The sequence below is a fragment of the Piliocolobus tephrosceles genome, chromosome 11, assembly GCF_002776525.5.
Source record: "Piliocolobus tephrosceles isolate RC106 chromosome 11, ASM277652v3, whole genome shotgun sequence".
NCBI classification, from domain to species: Eukaryota; Metazoa; Chordata; class Mammalia; order Primates; family Cercopithecidae; genus Piliocolobus; species Piliocolobus tephrosceles.
Window position 1 is genome coordinate 37,913,584 of NC_045444.1, and position 20,990 is coordinate 37,934,573.

Below are 20,990 nucleotides of genomic sequence, written 5' to 3' on the forward strand. Positions count from 1 at the left end.
ACTTTATTTACCACCCACTTTGTTTTTCCTCCTCTTAATACAGCTGTGTTCCCTCCACACCCAAATATGGCCTGAGTCCTGATTCACAAGAATAAACTAACTTCATTACGGCTGTTGTCTGGCCAACTCCTTCCTCCTCCACCAGGCTTTTTCCTTTCCAGGGACCCTGGGTCATGGCTGAAGCAGTGAGGAATAGTAAAAAGAGTGCTGGAAATCTGGAGCCTCAGATTTTAGTCTACTGATGAGACTGGCTGTGTTTTCTAATTAAGCTTGGTCACATCTGTGGGCCTCAGCTTTCTCAGCCATAGAATCATGAGGTTAGACTACTTATTATCTGACATGTCTTCCCTTTCTAAATTCAGTGATTTTAATACAGCTTTCTAGTTCCACTGTTTCTAGAAGAGGGGGGAATAGTCAAAAAATCTGAAAGATGCCTTTCTGAACAGAGAACATGTAGCAAGAGGCCTCTTTAATTAATTCATTATTCAACAAATGTTTGTTGAACACCGACTGTCCCCCTGGCACTATGCTAACTAGGCATTGGGTGTTAATTGCCCTTACTGTTGTTCATTCTCAAACTGTTATTTTTATTGAGGTAAAATTAATATAACATAAAATTACCATTTTGAAGTAAACAATTCAGTGCATTTTGTACATTCACAATGTTGTACATGCCCACCTCTATCTGTTTTAGTTTTTAATATGAAAAAAATTTTTTTTGAGATGGAGTCTTACTCTGTCGCCCAGGCTGGAGTGTAGTGGCACAGTCTTGGCTCACTGCAACCTCCACCTCCGGGGTTCAAGTGATTCTCCTGCCTTAGCCTCCCTAGTAGTTGGGATTACAGCTGACTGACACCATGCCTGGCTAATCTTTGTATTTTTAGTAGAGACAGAGTTTCACCATATTGGCCAGGCTGGTCTCAAACTGCTGACATTGTGATCTGCCCACCTCAGCCTCCCAAAGTGCCAGGATTACAGGCGTGAGCCACCACACCCAGCCAATATTTTCTTTTTTCTTGCGATGGGGTCTCACTCTATCACCCAGGCTGGAGTGCAGTGGTGTGATCTCAGCTCACTGCAACCTTTGCCTCTTGGGCTCAAATGATGCTGTATCCTCAGCCTCCTGAGTAGCTGGAACTACGGCATATGCCATCATGTTTGGCTAACTGGCTAACACCACCTCTATCTGGTTCCAAAACATTTTCACCACTCTAAAAGGAAATCCCATACTTGCTAAGCTATCAATTCCCATTCTCCCCTCTCTGTGCCCCTGCTAACCACAAATATGCTTTCTGTCTCTGTGGGTTTACCTGTTATGGATATTTCATGTAGATGGATCCATATGATATGTGACCTTTTTTGTCTTTCTTCTTTCACTTAACACAGTGTTTTGAGAGTCATCCATATTGTAGCATGTTTCAGTAACTTTTTTCCTTTTTATGGCTGAATAATATTCCATGATATGTCTATATTACAATGTTTATCCATTCTTCTATTGATAAGACATCTGGCTGTTTCCACTTTTTTGCTATTGTGAATAGTGCTGCTGTGAACTTGTGTGTACATCAAACTGTTTTTAATATCTAGTCAAATATGGCTCAAATATAGTTTATGGCCAGAACGCTTATACTTTTGGAAGCAGTTAACTATCTTCCCGAGCTGGATTCAATCAAGACCACTACACTGTTGTCTAATCTTTGACTTTGCTTATGTCTTTGTTTCTAGTTTTACTACTCAATAAATTCAGAAAGTATATAGAGTATCTCCTAATCCTTGCTGTGTTCCTGTAACCATATAAGTATAAAACTAAAATCTGACAAAAGTCTTTATAGTCAATGCCACATTCAGTCACATAAGGAACCATTAACATCAGAAAGAGAAAAGACCATGTTTTACAAAATGTTTCCAACTGATCGATTACTTACTGGGAAGAAAAGTAGGGTGAAAATGCCAGGCTACTCAGATCAGTTAGGGTAGCAAAGATGTAAATATTTTTCTTCTTTGAATTTCAATGGTGGGGATCATTTCTCTTCTTCAGTATGTAATAATATAATAAGAACTCTTTCTTCCACATTATTTTTGTTGTCGTGTCCAGCAGCCCTTTTGCAAAAGCACTCTAAAGGTTGGTGTAATTTTCAGATAAAGCTTCATGCCAATTCCTGCTGCTCAGTATCTAAGACATCTGTGATTCTATTCCAGTTTCTTTGCTTATCAGTCGTAAATTATCTGTGTACTACTTCCATTCTTAGGTTCATTGACTCAATGTACATTTGTGAGAACTACAGTGGTTGGCCAAAACCAGTCGTCACATTAACACACACATACACACACACACACACACACACATTCAGTGTTCTCTTTCCTATTATCTTCATCAATCTAAAGATTTTGGTTTGCTACTTTAGAACAATTTCTTTTAAATAACTCTAAGTAAGTTCTGACTTGGACTAGGTGCACACTTAAAAATGATAAAGAGAAATTTTTCAAACTGACAAAGAGGATTGCCTTTATGAGTCACTAAGACCTTTCTACTTTTTTAATAGACTCCATTATTTCTAGTGTAGTACAATTCGCTGCTCTGGGTAGTGTTAATTCTTTTTTCTTTTTAAAAATTATTATTGTTATTACTATTTGAGACAGAGTCTTGCTCTGTTGCCCATGCTGGAGTGCAGTGGTGTGATCTCAGCTCACTGCAACCTCCTCCTTCTGAGTTCAAATGATTCTCGTGCCTCAGCCTCCTGAGTAGCTGGGATTACAGGTGCATGCCATCATCCCCAGCTAATTTCTATATTTTTAGTAGAGACAGGGTTTCACCATGTTTCCCAGGCTGGTTTCGAACTCCAGAGCTCAAGCGATCTGCTCGCCATGGCCTCCCAAAGTGTTGGGATTACAGGCATGAGCCACCATGCCCAGCCTAGTGTTAATTCTTTCAGTCCAGTCATAAATGCGTGCTTTTTACTTACACAAAGTGCTGCAGCTGTGTCTCTTTCACTCGGTGGGGAAGAACAGTTAAGTTAGTTCTTTAAATTGAGTTCAATTAAGACTTTAGCTCAGATAGACAGAAATGGAATGATCATCTACGTATTAAATAGAATCCGAAATCACTTAAGTTTATGGTAAATTGCTAGCATACAGAGCTTTACATGGTATTTGTGCTTGTGAGGAGCCATGTGGTAATGTAATTTTGAAATATTGAATCATCTTAAGTATACTAGAGGATCTCAATAACTGGAGAAATGTCATCCTGATATCTCTTATAAAGCAAAGAATCATGAAGAAATGTTAATTATTTCTTATTTGATCTGTTTTGCAAAGTTGCATTTTCACACTGCGTTTGTTTCAAAAGTGAAGTACTAATATCTTAAGTAAAACACATATGAGTTAGATGTCTTAAGACCTTACTGCTCTAAGTGTGGTCTGAGGACCAGCTTCATCATGACATGTTTGTTAGAAACGCAGGACCTCAGGCACTCCCCCACACCCCCGCTCCGCCCATGCTAGAGCCACTGAATCAGAATCTGCATTAAGAAATATCAGGTGAGGCTGGGCCGGGTGGCTTGTGCCTGTAATCCCAGCACTTTGGGAGGCTCAGGGGGGTGGATCACTTGAGCCCAGGAGTCTGACACCAGTTTGGCCAACATAGTGAAACCCTGTCTCTACAAAACGAACAAAAATTACCCGGGTGTGGTGGTGGGCACCTGTAATTCCAGCTACTCAGGATGCTAGGCAGGAGAATTGCTTGAACCTGGGAGACAGAGGTTGCAGTGAGTCGACATCATGCCACAGCACTCCAGCCTGGGTGACAGAGTGAGACTCTTGTCTCAAGAAAAAAAAGAAAAAGAAAAAAGGTGAAAGTTTGGGGGCATACCTAAGGATGGTAATTAAAAAGACAATATAGTTCTATAATACTTTACCCTTTCAGATTGTTTTCCCTTGCTTGGGTCTTATGGTGATGAGGTAATGAGGCTAGGGAAGACAGAAAGAGGCAGGAAGAGCCTCTGAGAGGGGAGGACTTGAGCCTGGCCAAGGAGACACAGTGAAAATTTGAAGAAACTTTTCCTTGGGATTCTGTCCAGGAGAGTTCTTTGGGGTGTTTGCCCAGCTTGGGGGCAACTGTGAACCTAAGTCTGCATTCACAAAGGAAAGTGCTGTCCATCTTCATATTTAAGCTACCACTCTCTTAATTGACTTAGGACAGTGAAATTCCTTAAGAGAATATCTGTCTTTTCAAACAGAGGAATGAATATTTCAAAGTCTTTTAGTCCCCTTTTACTGTTTCTTCCTGGGTTACCCTAGAGAAAGGCTTTCGTTAAAAAAAAAAAAAAAGGAATTTTAAATACTGGAATGGGTCACAAGGAAGGTTGTGAAATCAACATAACTGAAATATTTAAAAATAAAATAGCATCCAAGGCCTTTGAGATGGTTAGATAGACACTGTCTAAAAGCAGAATGATAGACCAAAACAGTGTTTAAGTACCTCCGCCCAGTAACTCACACAGACAAATGCAATGCTTATGTTTAAAATGAGGCTTTAGTTTTGAGTTCCTAAACATTCTACAATTTCACAAGTGTCTTTCAAATTTTGTACTCGAATTAGTAGTTTGGTTTGCAAGATCTACAGTGTAAGAACACTTAATAAAACAAGTATATTTGTACATTCAAGACGATTCTTATTAAAAATCAAGATTTCCTTTTGGGTCTTTTTAAAAATCCAATTACTCTTTGTGTGGTTTTTATGTGTTTTAGGATTATAAATATAATTTATTTCTAAAGTATGAGTGTCATATGACAGAGAAGGATGGAATCTTAATGAATTATACATTCATTAAGATGAATATTCTTAAACTTAAATAAGATAAGACTTAAACTTAAATTAAATAAGAAAACATATTCTTAAACTTCTTTACCCTTAAAGTTCTTTCTTACATTCATTTGTTTCAGGTTGTAGATGCTTTAATTTACCTATGGAAAGAGACTCAAGTTAATAAGTTACTCTTAAATTACAAAGTATGCAAATTTAGCAGACTTTGATCAAGGTTGTTTTATACATTTTATAAACTTGATCCACTTATGAGACTAAAAGCAACTTATTATGGAAAACATATTTTTTACGTATGTTAAATGCCTTCCGATAATTTTAAGAATGTTCTGTAATTCATTCAATCTGGTGGAGGTTTTTTTTGTTTGCTTTTTTGAGGTGAGTTCTTGCTATGTTACCCATGCTGGTCTCAAATACCTGGGTTCAACCCATCCTCCCATCTTAACTTCCCAAGTAACGGGCTGCAGGAGTGCACCATTGAGGCAAGCTTTGTCCTGATTTTTTGAATCAAATTAATTAAAATGGCAAACAGCAATATACAATTAGTGACTTATTGCTATTTATTAAAATTAAATGTAAGGTGATGAAGTGTTAAAAGAAACTTCTTAGGCCAGTCACGGTGGCTCATGCCTGCATCCCAGCACTTTGGGAGGCCAAGGTGAATGGATCACCTGAGGTCAGGAGTTCGAGACCAGCTTGGCCAATATGGTGAAACCCCGTCTCCCTACTAAAAATACAAAAATTAGCCAGGCCTGGTGCCAGGCACCTGTAATCCCAGCTACTCAGGAGGCTGGGGCAGGAGAATCACTTGAACCTGAGAAGCGGAAGTTGCAGTGAGCCAAGATCGAGCCATTGCACTCCAGCCTGGGTGACCAAAAAAAAAAAAAAAAAAAAGACTTCTTAACCCGGGAGGCGGAGCTTGCAGTGAGCTGAGATCCGGCCACTGCACTCCAGCCTGGGCGACAGAGCGAGACTCCGTCCCAGAAAAAAAAAAAAAAAAAAAGATATCTTGTTTGTCATATCTCCTAAAATTGTATAGTGTGTATTTGATAACATATTTAGAAAATGGTAAGAACTTTAGTGGCTAAAAATATTAAAATAGATGAGATGATTCTGTTTTTGTATAAGTAAGCAAATGTTGAGAATTCTGTTTGATAATAATATATATACTAATCAATTTATAATTCCATATATAACTATGTAGATATGAATGTATAAAGATTTTTTAAAAACAGTCTCAGTTTGCACCTGATGTTGACATACTACAGTCCCCGACAGGGAAGAGTAAATATTATATATATATATATATATATATATATATATATATATATACACACAAAATGTCAATATATAGTATATATTTGTAAATATATAGTATATATTTGTATGTGTATTTGTCCTCCCCAAAACACACAGATATACACACCACGAATCTGCCAAAGTGAAGTAAAATTAATAGGCCCATGAATCCTGGACTACTTTTCAACAATACTTGCTTTAAAATAGAACTTATTCATCAATTTAAAAAGTAAAACAAAACTATTAATCCAAGAAGTGCTCAGTGAGCATAAATCCCTGTTAACTATGTACAAAATGTGGGAATTCAAATTATATGTAAAGGTATTGCTCAAGGAAGGCTACCACTTTGAGTAGGTCTAGCATTTTGACTTAAAATAATAAAATAATTATTTTGTGTATCAAAAGAGTTCCAATTAGTGAATGTGCCAGTTGGACTTTCTTGGCCTGTTGTGACATTATCCATTTCCCTGACTTATTTCTGAAAGGAGTTATTTTATTCATTCAGCTCTTATTTTGGGCTAGGTTCTTATACACTGTTTTTGCTCCATAAAATAAAAGGGAGATTTAGCACATGACTAGTCCTTGTTTTTTAATTTAAGGCACAAAGAAATTTAGTGTCTATAATCTCACCATTTAGATTTCACTGCTCTCTGTCCTCCTCCCATCATAGCAGTTTTCTCAAGAAGAACTCCCTGTTAAAAGATTTGGTGCATACAAATTCTTTTCCATTTTCTCCATTTACACAGCTAATCAATCTATATATACAGGTTTTACAAAAATGGATCAGGCTGTCCATACTGATCTGTGACATGCTTTTCTCCCTTATACATCTGAACATCTTTCTATATCATCATACATAGATTTCCTCATTTTCAATGACTGCATTGCGTCCCACTATGTGGCTGTATTGCAATTTATGCAGGCATCCTCCACTGATATTTAAATAGTTTTAGGTAGATTTATTTTTTTCTTTTTCCTTTTTCTTTTTCTTTTTTTCAGACATGGTCTTGCTTTGTCACCCAAGCTGGAGTGCAGTGGCACGATCACAGGTCACTACAGTCTCAACTTCCCAGGCTCAAGCGATTCTCCCACCTCAGCCTCCTTAGTAGGTGGGACTACAGGCATGCACTACCATGCGCAGTTAATGTTGTGTTTTTTATAGAGACTGGGTTTCACCATGTTGCCCAGTTGGTCTGGAACTCCTGGGCTTAAGCAATCCTTCCTCCTCAGCCTTCGAAAATGCTGAGATTACAGTTGGGAGCCACCTTACCTGGAGTTTTTTTTTGTTTTTTTTTCTTTCACACTGCTGACAACTGCTTCAGGGAGCCTTATGTGGCTTTATGTGTTTGTGGTAATATTTATGTAAGACAGATTCCTCCAGAGACAAGTTCTTGCTAAGGTCACCATGACCAGCATGTTAAAGCCAATGGGACATTTCTTATCCTTAACACATACTTGACCATCCTCTCTGTTCCTTGGAATCCTCTGCTTTTCCTCATACCATTTTTGCTGCTGCTTCTCAGTCTACTTTGCTCCCACCTCTTCCACAATGCATCTTCCTCTAATTTTGTCTCTGCACTCTTCTCTTTGCATATTATATTCTGTCTCTAGACAACCTCATCAATGCCTGAGGCTTCAGTTACCATGTAAACTAGAATGGCACATATATTTATATCTTCATCTTAAACTGATATGCTTTGGTTGTGTTCCCACCCAAATCTCATCTTGAATTGTAGCTCCCATAATCTGCATGTGCCATGAGAGGGACCTCATGGGAAGTAATTGAATTGTTGGTGGGGGCGGGGGTTCCCATGCTGTTCTCATGATAGTGAATAAGTCTCACAAGATCTGATGGTTTTATAAAGGGCAGTTCTCCTACACATGCTGTTTTGCCCACCGCCACACAAAGATATGCCTTTGCTTCTCCTTCGCCTTCTGCCATGATTGTGAGGCCTTGTCAGCCGTGTAGAACTGTGAGTCTTTTTCTTTATAAATTACCCAGTCTCAGGTATGCTTTATTAGCAGCATGAGAACAGACTAATACATACACCAAGACTCTGGATTCCACAACCATGAAGAGTGAAACACATCTGTTAACTTTTAATATTACTTTTGGTTTATTTTTCCATTCCATACCCCTCTTCATGACCCCTGACCCATAAATCCTCCTGCCACAAACTCATTATATCTAAAACTAAACTCATAATTCCATCAAACCCAGTCCTCCGCAGTATTTCTATCTTAGTGAGTGGTACTGCCATTCAAACAGTTGTACAAGCAGAAATAAATACCCTTATAAAATTCATCACCCAGCATAGTTTTACCCCCTAAATATTTCTTTAGTCTATCCACTTTCCCCATCTCCACTGCTACCCCACTAAGTCATGCTGTTACCATCACTCACCATTGTAATATCTCCCTACTTGAGCTCTGTCACTCACTCTTATCTACCCTAATAGAGTTTCCATCTATAGCCGGATGACTTTCCCACCCTACTTTCTGCTTTTCAGCCATACCAGCCTTCTTTCAATTCCTTCAATGTCCTCCCATGCTCCCTCCATCTGCAGAACATCATTGTTTACTTCAAGGTTCAAGTAATACCAATGAAAATACAGGCAAGTCTTCTGCTCTGAATGGTGCTTACATTCTAGTGGAGCAGGAGAAGAGATACAAAAGGCAAACACAAAAATAAATATGCAAGATGAGTATCAGATAGTGATCACTGTAAATTACTATACTGAGTGTTTGGGTGAGGGAGAAAGGACAAGATGGAGGAAGGTGAACAAGAAGGCACAATCCATGTTGATTCCGGGTTCTTCCTCACCAACTTTCCCGCCCGCAGGAAAATGCAGCCCGTGCTGGGGAAGATGCAGATCAACAGAGCATGCGCCAGGCGACGATTGAAACTTACCCCGCCACGCCTATGGAGATGCCCCTATCACGCCCTTATCCCGCCCACTGCCCTCCCCCTTCCAGTACCAATGCATGAAAGTCAGCTGCCCGCAGGAGCCGGGGTGACTTCTTCGGCCCCCGCATTCGTGGACCGGGGAACCTCACCCGAGAGCGCCAGCGCGACTTCCCTGTCCCCCCCACACCTGAGGACCAGAGAACCTCGCCTGAGAGTGTGTTCATATTTGCAATAAAGGGCTGCTGCTTTCTTATGTACTTTGGCCTCATGTTTAATTACTTAGCTCTCCTAAATTAAGTTACATTAAATTAAATTAAGACAGGTGGTGCTGAAACCCGGGAGGAGACCCCCTCCTCAGGGCCCCCCAAGGTCGGAGGAGCCTGCTCCTTCCATGCCGCGGACGGACCAGGACCTAGACATCGCTTTCCACACCTCCAAGCCTCCTAGAGGTGAGTACCTCTTGCCTCCCTCTCATACTCCTTGGCCAGAAGTCCTGCGCAGGCCCAAGGCTTTTTGGTCACCAAGTGACCCACAAGAGAGTTCCCAAAGGTAGAGACGTCTGCCCAAAGGAACTCCATTCCCTTCCGTGTGAGACCCATCCAGGACCCAGACGTCCGCCTGGAGGTAATCTCCATTCCGGCTCCAGGAGCCTTCCCTGGTCTCTAGTGGCTCCAAAGGAAGCTTTGTAGCCAGATAGAGTCCAGTTTCCGCCTATAGGTGAGAGAAAGGCAATGGGAAATCCCCAATCCAAAATACCAACAGACACCCCTTTAGGGTGTCTTCTGTCCAATCTCAAAACTTTACAATTAGAACAAGATCTTAAACGAAAGCGACTGATTTTCCTCTCCACTGTGGCGTGGCCACAATATAAATTAGACAACCAGTCTCAATGGCCACCAGAAGGAACCCTTGACTATAATATTTTACTTGATTTGTCTAATTTCTGCCAAAGGCTAGGAAAGTGGTCAGAAATCAGTTATGTCCAAGGCTTTTAGGACTTGCGCTCTTGCCCGGACCTGTGCCCCCAGTGTTCAATGGCCCAGGTCTTGTTAGCAAAAACCCGGCCCTCAGCCCCCACCTCAGCAACTGAGGAGGACTCCACCTCCATTTCAGATGGGGCCGATGGCGGATGACCTCCCTCCCGACCTTCCAAACCCTCCCCTCCCTATGGACCTCCTGACGCCCCTCCCTCAGCCACTCCCCTTACCCCTCCCTATGCACTTCCCACGGCCCCTTTCAACACTCCTCCCTCAGCAGCCACTCCTCTCACCTCTCCCACGTCCAACACTACTAAGGTCTTGCCCATTTGGACAAACTTGGACCTAGATACTCATAAATGTACCCTAATAGACCCTCACTCTTGAATAAGGTGGTGTTCTTGCCAAGAAATAGTACATTCTCTTTTAGGAAGGGACCTGGGAGACATTGGGGGAAGGGTTCTGTTTTTAGCATCTTAGCCCATGAATACAAAGCCATGGGGCCATGGGTGATGACAGTAGGAGATGTCAACAAAGGTAGTCATTGCTGGGGACTTGGGCATAAGGCATGCACAATCATGGTTGTACTTATGGTCATAAGAAATAGAGATCTCAGATGCTGGACAAAGAACCCACAGCTGCAACAGTAGTAATTGAGTCTCTAGAATCCTAGGCTGATAATGAACTTAATAATATTAAGTCCTAACAGATTGGGGGCAGGGAAGAAGTAGAGGAGGGCAGTATTTTTTTTTTTTAATTTGCTTAAGAACTGAGACAAGGCCTAAGCAAATTGTGGACCTACAGAAAGCTGAGGGATGAAAGCAGAGAGAAATAAGGTGGAGTCTAACAATGGCCAAGCCTGGAGATTCATCACAGTCCGCCCCAATGTTTTCTATCACCTCCACCTTCACTGTGGACTGGAACAATTTGATAATTAATTTTTGTAGGATGTAACAGTTTCTTGTGCTGAAATATGTATACGAATAAATGATCTCCTTAGGAACATTCAGTCCTAGAATTCTGAAATGGGGTGAATGCTGAAAAGGGGTAAAATTGGGCCCTCAAGTACTGAGGGTGTATGAAGTTTGGTTAGTCCTTTCATTTCCCTGTTGTCTGGGGAGTATTTCAGTGTACAGTTTCTAGTGCATTGTCCAGGCTGTTTTCAATGCTTCATTTAATGCAGATTTCTTTTTCCTGGCAGAATATACCTTACTATTAAATAAGTCTCACTACTAGGAAGTCAGATAGGCTCCCTACATTTTCCCATTTTGTTTCACCTCATTACTTGTAACTCATGATAGTAAATAATTCCTCTCCCAGCATGGCACTTTGAAATAAGCACTATTGTATTTTAACAAAGCTGGGTAAGATGTTCTGTTTTGTTCCAGTCCCATATTTTACATACAATCTCTCCTGGTTCCAATTATTACAACCAATTTAAGTCAGCATAACATACTTCAGCCCTCACAATCTGTTCTACCTAGATCAATGTTTGTAAATGTCTCACCTTTAGAATATAATAAAAAGACCTTTGAACATCTTTGGAATTATTGATGTTGTAAATGAGGAGAAACATCATATTTAACATGTTTTTTTTGCATGTTCAGAAATGGGAGAGTTCTAGTGAATTTTGACTCTTTAAGAAAACGCTAACAGCAATAACAACAATGGCAACAACAACAAAAAATTTTTAGACATGCTCCCCAGAAAATTAATTGGCTTGGCTTTTTTTTTTTTTTTTTTTTTTTTTGAGTGCAGTGGTACAATCTCAGCTCACTGCAGGGTTCAAGCGATTCTTATGCCTTGGCCTTCTGAGTAGCTGGCACTACAGGCATGTGCCACCATGCCCAGCTAATTTTGATATTTTTAGTAGAGACAGAGTTTCACCATGTTGTCCATGCTGGTCTCAAATTCCTGACCTCAAGTGATCTGCCCGCCTTGGCCTCCCAAAGTGCTTGGATTACAGGCATGAGCCACCACACCCGGCCAGCTGTCCTGCTTTTGTTGATGAAGACAAATATAATCTTCCTATTAGGCTTTCTATTCAAACGGAGCCAGTGTAATTTTCAGTGTATCTTAGTAGCAGCAAGAATACTTCACATATAGCTAATTTTTAAAGAGGGAATGATAAATAATATTTTCCTACAAGGAAAAAAAATCAGATCTCTAAATATGAGAACTCATTATCAAGGCAAAAAAGCTAGCCAATTGCTGAACAAAAGCTGGCTGCTGTATAGGCAGTTTAGTTGGCAGTCCTATCACTACCTGCTGTGTGTATTTGTGTCCAGATGGCCAAAATGCCAAGCAAATCCTTAAAGCACAGGTGGTGTTGAGATGCTGATTATGCATGGGAGATTGTGGGTGAGCACCCACCTTCCACAGCAGGTAGGCTCTCTAAGTGAACCCTGGCAACCCATAGAGTCATTGCTATCCATGTGTGGGTGATGATAGATGATGCTGAGTTAGGGGATCCTTGGGTAAGGAACAAGGCAACTGAGTGAAGAGACATTGTTCTTCCCTGATCTGAGATAATGTTTCTCAAGGTGTGGTCTATGGACCACCTGAATTGTTATAAACTGGGTGCCTATTAAAATTGCTAGGTGAGTCCAGTCCTATTTCTGACTTAATCAATTTTTACAGATACAGTTTATGAGTCTGCATTTCTTAGCAAGATGCTTTTTTTTTGTTTTTTTTTTTAAACAGGGTCTCACTCTGTCACCCAGGTTGGAGTGCAGTGTGATCTTGGCTGACTGCAGCCTGGACCTCCCGGGCTCCAGTGATTCTCCTGCCTCAGCTCCTGGAGTAGCTAGGACTGCAGGCACATGCCCCCATGCTTGGCTAATTTTTAAGTTTTTGTAGAGTGGGGGGGTTTCACCATGTTGTCCAGGCTGCTCTCGAACTATTGGACTCAAGCCGTCCACCCACCTCGGCCTCCCTAAGTGCTGGGATTACAGGCGTGAGCCACCATGCCTGGCCAAGATACACTTTTTTTTTTTTTGAGATGGAGTCTCACACTGTCCCCTGGACTGGAGTGCAGTGGTGCCATCTCCACTCACTGCAACTTCTGCCTCTTAGGTTCAAGTGATTCTCCTGCCTCAGCCTTCGGAGTAGCTGGGATTACAGGCGACTGCCACCACACCCAGCTAATTTTTTTGTTTTTGTTTTTGTTTGTTTGTTTGTTTTATTTTTTGAGACAGAGTTTCGCTCTTGTTGCCCAGGCTGGAGTGCAATGGCGCAATCTCGGCTCACCACAACCTCCGCCTCCCAGGTTCAAGCGATTCTCCTGCCTCAGTCTCCTGAGTAGCTGGGATTACAGGCATGCACCACCATGCCTAGCTAATAATTTTGTATTTTTAGTAGAGACAGGGTTTCTCCATGTTGGTCAGGCTGGTCTCGAACTCCCGCCCTCAGGTGATCCACCCGCCTCGGCCTCCCAAAGTGCTGGGATTACAGGTGTGAGCCACTGCACCTGGCCAATTTTTTTGGATTTTTAGTAGAGACAGTGTTTCGCTATGTTGGCCAGGCTGGTCTCAAACTCCTGACCTCGTGATCCGCCTGCCTGGTCCTCGCAAAGTGCTGGGATAACAGGCCTGAGTCACTGCACGTGGCCCAAGATACATTTTTAAAGACGCTCTCAGGCTGATTCTTCCGAGCACTATATTTAAGGACCATTGATTTGACATTAATTGGATAACACATGCAGACACATTGCTTATGAAATTTAAAGAAAGCACAAAGGCCCATCTGTCCATTGGCACAGGATACCTAACTAGGTGCCTCACAACATAGCTTTCTCTGGCTCGTGGTGATCTTTCCCAAATAGTAAATTCCCTCAATATTTACATATACACAATGCAACCTATGGCAGCTACACAATTGGATTTTCTAAGACAGCTCCAACTTAATGTCAGTTCATTCTTTTCAATTAGAGAAAAATATTTTAATATTAAATCATGTATTTGGAAAATCTCATTTACCCCTGCTCTTTCCGTATCATTCAAGTATTAATAGTATCAAGAACACTCTATAAGGCTGAGTGCAGTGGCTCAGGCCTGTAATCCCAGCACTTTGGGAGAACAAAGGTGGGGCATTGCTTGAGGCCAGGAGTTTGAAACCAGCCTGGGCACCATAGTGAGACTTTGTCTCTGCTAAAAAAAAAAGATTAAAAATAAATAAATTAATTAAAAAAAATTAGTAGGATGTGGTGACTCACACCTGTAGTCCCAGCTACTTGGGAGGCTGAGGTGGGGGGAAGATCACTTGAGCCCAGGAGATTGAGGCTGTAGTGAGCCATGATCACACCGCTGTACTCCAGCCTGGGCAACAGAATAAGAACCTGTCAAAAAAAAAAAAAAAAACACTCTGTATCTATATGGACTCTTCTCTAGATTGAGGTGACACACCAGCAATTAGTGGAATTCCTGGTTTTCAGCTTTTAAGAAGTCGTTATAAATACATAATAGAAACAATAGTCTAAAAGCCAAAGCATTTTTTAGTTGCATGAAAGAGAATCAGAGAAAAAGAAGTGTTGTTTTGTGGATTGTTTTTAATTCAAAAACCAAATTTTGAATATCAGGAGTCAAGCTTAGTAAGTAACAGTGACAAGATTCAAACCCAGATCTGTAATTGCACAGGCTAAGCTCTTGAACCTAACGGCCCGCCTGCATCTCTCTTTTGGCTGCTTTTTGTCACAGTGTGGTCTGTGCTAAGGTATGTCAGACTCTTACTACTTTTTGCAGAGGTTTTTTTTTTTTTTTTCTTTTTTCAATTTCCGTTTGTTTCAATTTCCAGGTTTTCCTAAAATATCTCTCACAAATCACTTACCTTCCCAGTAATTACCTCTATTTGCCTATCAATAATGAGGGCCCTGTGTTTTTTGGCCAACAACATTTTCATTCTGTTATATTGCTGATGGAACTGGTGTTTGTTTTTGTTCCTTCTGGAGGGAAAAGTAAGTTCATGATTGAAATATAAGCTGAAAATTGATCCCCCATTGGGTAAAATATGGATACCACTTTACTGCAATCCCATTTGGAATCTTCCTAGGTGTTCCATAGACCTAGTGCTATGGTCTGAATGTTGGTGTTCCCCTAAAATTCATTCGTTGACATCCCAGCCCCCAAAGTGATGGTATTAGGAGGTAGGAACCTCTGGGAGGTGATTACATTGTGAAAGCACAGCCTTCTTGATTGGGTTAGGGCTCCTATAAAAGAGACCACAGAGAACAGCTAGTCCCTTCCAGTATTTGAGCACACAGGGAGAATGTGCCATCTATGAGAAGGTGAATCCCCACCAGAACCCAACCATGCTGACACTCTGATCTTGGCCTTCCCAACCTCCAGAACTCTGAGTTCTATTGTTTATAAGCTACCTAGTCTGTGATATTTTATTGTAGCAGCTCAAACAGACTAAGACGCCTAGCTATAGAAATTCTGGGATATGATTATAAACAATTTCATATCCTATGTTATGAAGCCTGTTCTAATTATTTGCCACTGTAGATAACTACCTAAACAATCAATTGACTTAAAAAATACTTTATTCTTGTATCTTCAATTTTGTGGATTTTAGGGGTTCAGCTGGGAAGTTCTAACTTGGAGTCTCTTATGCAGTTCTTATTAGATGATGGCTGAGGCTGGAGTCATCCAGAACACAATTGGCAGTACAAGAGAGATTCTTCACTCATGTCTTGTACCTGGGCTGAGATGGCTTGAATATCTGGGGATGGCCTGGGCATATCTCTCCATGTGGCCTCTCCATGTGTCTAGCTTGGATTTCCTTATAGCATGGAAATCTCAGGGTAGTCAGAGTCCATATATAGTAGCTGTCTTTCCCTGGAGTGAACATTCCAAGAGACCAAGGTGAAAACTGCAAGGCTTCTTCTGACCCTGCATTGGAAACAATGCACAATCACTTTCACTGCATTCTGTTGATCCTATGATAACTAATGGATTTTAAGAGAAGGGACTACAAAGGGGAATGAATACTGGGAGGCATGGTTCATTAGGAAACTTCTGTGGTTTGAATATGTCCCCCAAAGTTTATGTGTTAGAAATTTAATCCCCAGTGTAGCAGTGTTGAAAGGTGGAACCTTTAAGAGGTGATTATGTCATGAAGGCTCTGCCCTATGAATGGATTAATGTCATTATCACAAAGGTGGGTTCATTATCGAGGGGAGTGGGCTCCTGATATAAGGGTAAGTTGGGGTCAATCTCTGCTCTTGCTAGTGCTCACACTTCTGCCTTTTGTCATTTGCCCTGGGGTGACTCTTGCCAGATGCTGGTGACGTGCTCTTAGACTTCCCAGCCTCTAGAGCTGTGAGCCAAATAAACCTCTATTTATAAATTACCCAGCCTGTGTTATTCTGTTACAGCCTCAGTAAAAAGAGTAAGATAGAGACATTTTTAGAGAATAGCTACCACACAGTCTAGACTTATAACTGTTTTCCCTCAGGTCACCCCAGCTGAAGGGAAAAGACAAGGATATGACTAAGACTTCTAATGCTAATAGAAGTAGCTTTCCAAGTTCTATCCCATCCTTTGGCTGGTTTCCAGAATATGTTCCAAGTTTTTCTGCTTCAAATGTTAATGTTGTTTTCTGCCATCTGGTAACTTTATTTAGCAACTGTTTCTTCTATTGTCTCAGAATATGACCTTAATATTATTACTGAGGTCTGACCTTGCTATTTGAATGATGTCAGTCTTAATGCTTCTCCTTGAGGTATGACAGTCCTCTGATTTACTTGGAGGAGTCTTTCCTTCTGTAACAGTGTTGCAGATTTTTTATTTGATTCCCAAAAGTGTAGTTTAATTTCCTCAAAAATCTTAGGATAATTTTATCTGTATTTTATTCAATTCCTCCAGATCAAAGGGAATTTGGTGGCATCACTCAAAGACACATTCAGATTTATCTTTCAATTCCCCAACTTGAACGAGCAGCCTCTGTTTCCTGGGGATTCCTCTCTTGACTCTCTGTATACTTCACTGCTTAACTCCAAGATCTCTTTTTTTTTTTCCAGAGACAGAGTCTTGCTCAGTCACCCAGGCTGGAGTGTAGTGGCGTGATCTCGGGTCACTGCAACCTCCGCCTCCCAGGTTCACGCCATTCTCCTGCCTCAGCCTCCCAAGTAGCTGGGACTACAGGCACCCGCCACTACACCCGGCTAATTTTTTTTTGTATTTTTAGTAGAGACGGGGTTTCACCATGTTAGGCAGGATGGTCTCAATCTCCTGACGTCGTGATCTGCCCGTCTCAACCTCCCAAAGTGCTGGGATTACAGGTGTAAGCCACTGCGCCCGGCAACTCAAGATCTCTTTAAAGAGGTGCAATGACTGAGAATTATTGGGGGCCTAGGAGGCAGCAAATGTGCAACTTTGTTGATCCTAACTCATCATTCTGTGATGCTGGGCATTTTAGGGGTCTAAACTAAGATTGCTGAGTTTGAGTCACGTAAAAATGAAGGCACAGAGATAAGAAGATGAGGATGGAAAAGTTAACTTCATTACTCATTTACACCCATAGTTTTAGATTTGTGGCTGAAAGACATTGTAAACAACCTTCTGGCTTTTTCCCCAGAAATTGAACTTCTTACTGCAGAAAACTTCCCGCTAAGGTTATCACCTCTTGGAAAACAAATTGGAATGACAGAGTCATGTGTCCAGGCGGCTCCTCAAAAGATCCTAGAAGAGGTGAGCCAAGCCCGGCCAAACATGTCCTTCTTCAAAATTCACCCAATCAGACAAGTGACTTCTCTCATGGGGTAGAGTAAGTGAGGAGTAAAAGGAGGCTGACAGCAATCCTCTTCTACTCATCCCTCCATGGAAAACATGAGGAGAGGTGAATATATGTTTTTCTCTGTTGAGTCCTAGGACATCTCTCTGCCCAGGGATGTTAGAGAAGAAGCACACAGCACTCTGAAATTCCCAACATCGTGCCTCTCGTTGCCAGGAGGGCTGTTGGCCTGTGGCGGCATGCCAGAGATCCTGAATTAGGCATGCCGTAAGTATGCTCACCTACCCCTGAATCTTTTTTTATAATGTTTCAAAAATACCATTGTAATTACCAAATAAAACCACATCTACATAAGCTAGGTAGAAAGACAAGGATAAACACAGCTTTGAATTTAGGGACATGATCTAGAGTCTGATGAGACCCTTCACTATGACCTAGTAATTCACAATTTTCTTCCCATCATGTTTCATTTGAAGAACTATTTGTTATTGTATAGTACAAATGAAGTAGGAGTAAGTTTCATATGTTTTTATCTAGATATATGAATAGGTATGTGCATGAATATGTATGTAAATTGCCTGTTCATGGCAGAACATGCATATGTAAATGTGATGCCTGTGTTTCCCTGACATAAATATTTCACTGGTTTCTGTTATGTGGTTTGAGACTGGAGGTTTGGACCCCTGTGCATTGCCTTTGAGCTACTTCTCACATGTAATTTGCACATTAAACATGTATACGTGCTTCTTTATAGCTCTATAATTGTCACATCTACATAATATATGTGCTGAATAGACAAAGTGCTTCTTTTCCTTTTGAATTAAAATTTCAAAACTACTAATCCATCTCTAGAAGCAAAAACACTGATCAAAGCATGCAATAAGATACTCATTAACACCGACAAATGACAAACCTGTTGTAATTATGGTGAGCAATAAGTTCTGGTGGTGGGCACAGAGAACTATGCAACGGGCTTTACAAGTCATAACTCCACCTCAGCACTGTCTGACAAGCAGCCAGACCCTACCCTGGGTCTACTGTAGTTACCCAACATCCCAGGAATGTTGTGCCAATTAGTTTCTGAGAAACATTTTTAAAAGATCATTTGAGTAGATAAGGAGCAAAACATAAGATCTTTACCATTCCATTGTATTTTATGTTTAATAAACACTTATATAGTACCGATCAGATATTGTTCTAGGAACTTGAAATAGACGAGCTCATCTAGCCCTCATAGCTAATCTGTGAATTAGAAACTACTATTATTCCCATATTGTTGGTTGGGGTTGGGGGTATTGAGGCATAGCGAAGTTAAGCAGATTGTCTAAGGTCAGCCAGCTGAGACTTGAATGCAGACAAGGCAGGTGCTAAAGGTCAGGCAAACAGTCACTCCATCTCCCTCCCTCCAGCCTGAGCATGTGATACCCAATAGCATTCTAGTCCTAGTGATCCTACTGCTTTCTTAACCCTCTGGGCCTTCCAGTCTCCCTCTTTAAAAGAAGGTTGATTTATAGCTATTTACTGAACCCATTCCAGCAGTAGGATGACAACAAATGAAATGGACCTTGAGTTTCTCAAAGTTTTTACCCTGATTCAATATACAATTTTAATTGTCTGCAAGTATTTTTGAATATCTTAAGATAAACCTATCAATCGGTTGAAAATGTATAAACAAATTCTAACTTTGTTATGCTATTTCAGTTGTTGCAAGTAAGATTTGAGGCAAATTGAATGAGTTGATGGATGTAACATGAACAGGCTTTGATAGTTTCCAACTGTGAAGCTCCAACCTCCTGAGTATTTATCTTGCAAACTGCTTCCTCAATGTTCTAGCAGATGCCTTCTTAGTAGTCTAGTTCCTGAAATGAATCCATGTTCTCAGTTGTGTTCCTGGGTCCAGACCTTAAACCCTGGCCACAATTATGAACACTAATTGGTAGGCTCAGCAGAGAGGCTAAGGGTTGAATAGGCACCAAGAACAAAAGTAGGTTCTCTCCTTAGAACTGTGTGAATGAAAAGGGTGGGAAAGGTCAGCTTGCTGCTGCCTGCACTGAGTCCACTCTGGAAGAGAGGACTTCAGTCTGGCACATCTCCCAGTAAGGAAAATAGAAAAGAAAACCCACAAGGCAAAATTTTCTCTTTGGATTTTGTCAGATGATACAGATCTAACAGAAAAGCACACAAAAAAAGAAACAAATCTACCCTATAGTTTTTGGGCCAAAATTAGATTATATTTAGACAATGGCCCTGGGTGCTACAAATTGTCTGAGGAGCCTTTGCCCTGTGACTTTGCTTTACTGAGAGCTTACTGTTGAACCCAGCCAGCAACTCACTCCAGGATCCTAGGGTGATCGGGCAGGCATGGGTCTAGGGCATTCTGTGCCCACCGTGCCAAGGACGCAAGGACAGGAAAGCAGGAGCAGGATTCTCAGATTTGAATAAACAGAGGGGAGGCTCTCAATGATTTCAACGGGAAAAACATCACACACAGCTTTTCTTTTGAAGTGGCAGTGACATTATGAAATGAACAGTTTTTCCTCTCAGGACAAAATGGGAGCAATTTCCCTGGGGCATTTTTGCTCAGGTTTTTGACCAACAGGAATGCATGGTCTGGATTCAGGTGAAAGTAGAAAAGTACTTAAATATCTAATGGATTCCAAGACTATACCTTTAGCTGGTCATGATTAGTTAAAAATCCGTATAGTTTGATTTCTGAAAATTTCCAAATGAAAATCATGAATGGATTTTTCCTCTATCCAGAAGAGTTCTAGATATCAAGAAGTTTGATATGTGTGGCCCATGGCAAAATATTTTAAAACAGCTCAAAGCCTTTCATCAAATGATCAAATTAAATGATCATATTGAGCACAGGGTCATTTAACTCAATCATGATATTCAGATACACAGAAAATACTACGAAGATAACATCTCATATCTGGAGATTATAACCAGAGAAACTCACTAGTTTGTGACTGTTTGGTTTTTGTTTGGTTTTTTGAGATGGAGTCTCCCTCTGTCACCCAGGGTGGAGTGCAGTGGCACGGTCTTGACTCACTGCAACCTCCACCTCCAGGGTTCAAGTGATTCTCCTGCCTCAGCCTCCCAAATAGCTGGAACTACAGGCTAATTTTTTGTATTTTTTTAGTAGAGATGGGGTTTCACAATGTTGACCAGGCTGGTCTCCAACTCCTGACTGCAAATGATCCACCTGCTTCAGCCTCCCAAATTGCTGAGATTACAGGTGTGAGTCACCACC

The 20,990-nt window shown here is 41.0% G+C and overlaps 1 long non-coding RNA gene across 1 annotated transcript in view; it reads left to right on the top strand.

Moving 5' to 3' along the window:
• LOC111546114 overlaps positions 1–9,257 on the top strand; it is a 54,788-nt gene extending 45,531 nt beyond the window's left edge. Inside the window, exon 3 of the long non-coding RNA XR_002732647.2 lies at positions 8,961–9,257. This is a non-coding gene — a long non-coding RNA (uncharacterized LOC111546114). The remainder of the gene's footprint in view (positions 1–8,960) is intronic.
• The last annotated feature ends 11,733 nt before the right edge of the window (positions 9,258–20,990 follow it).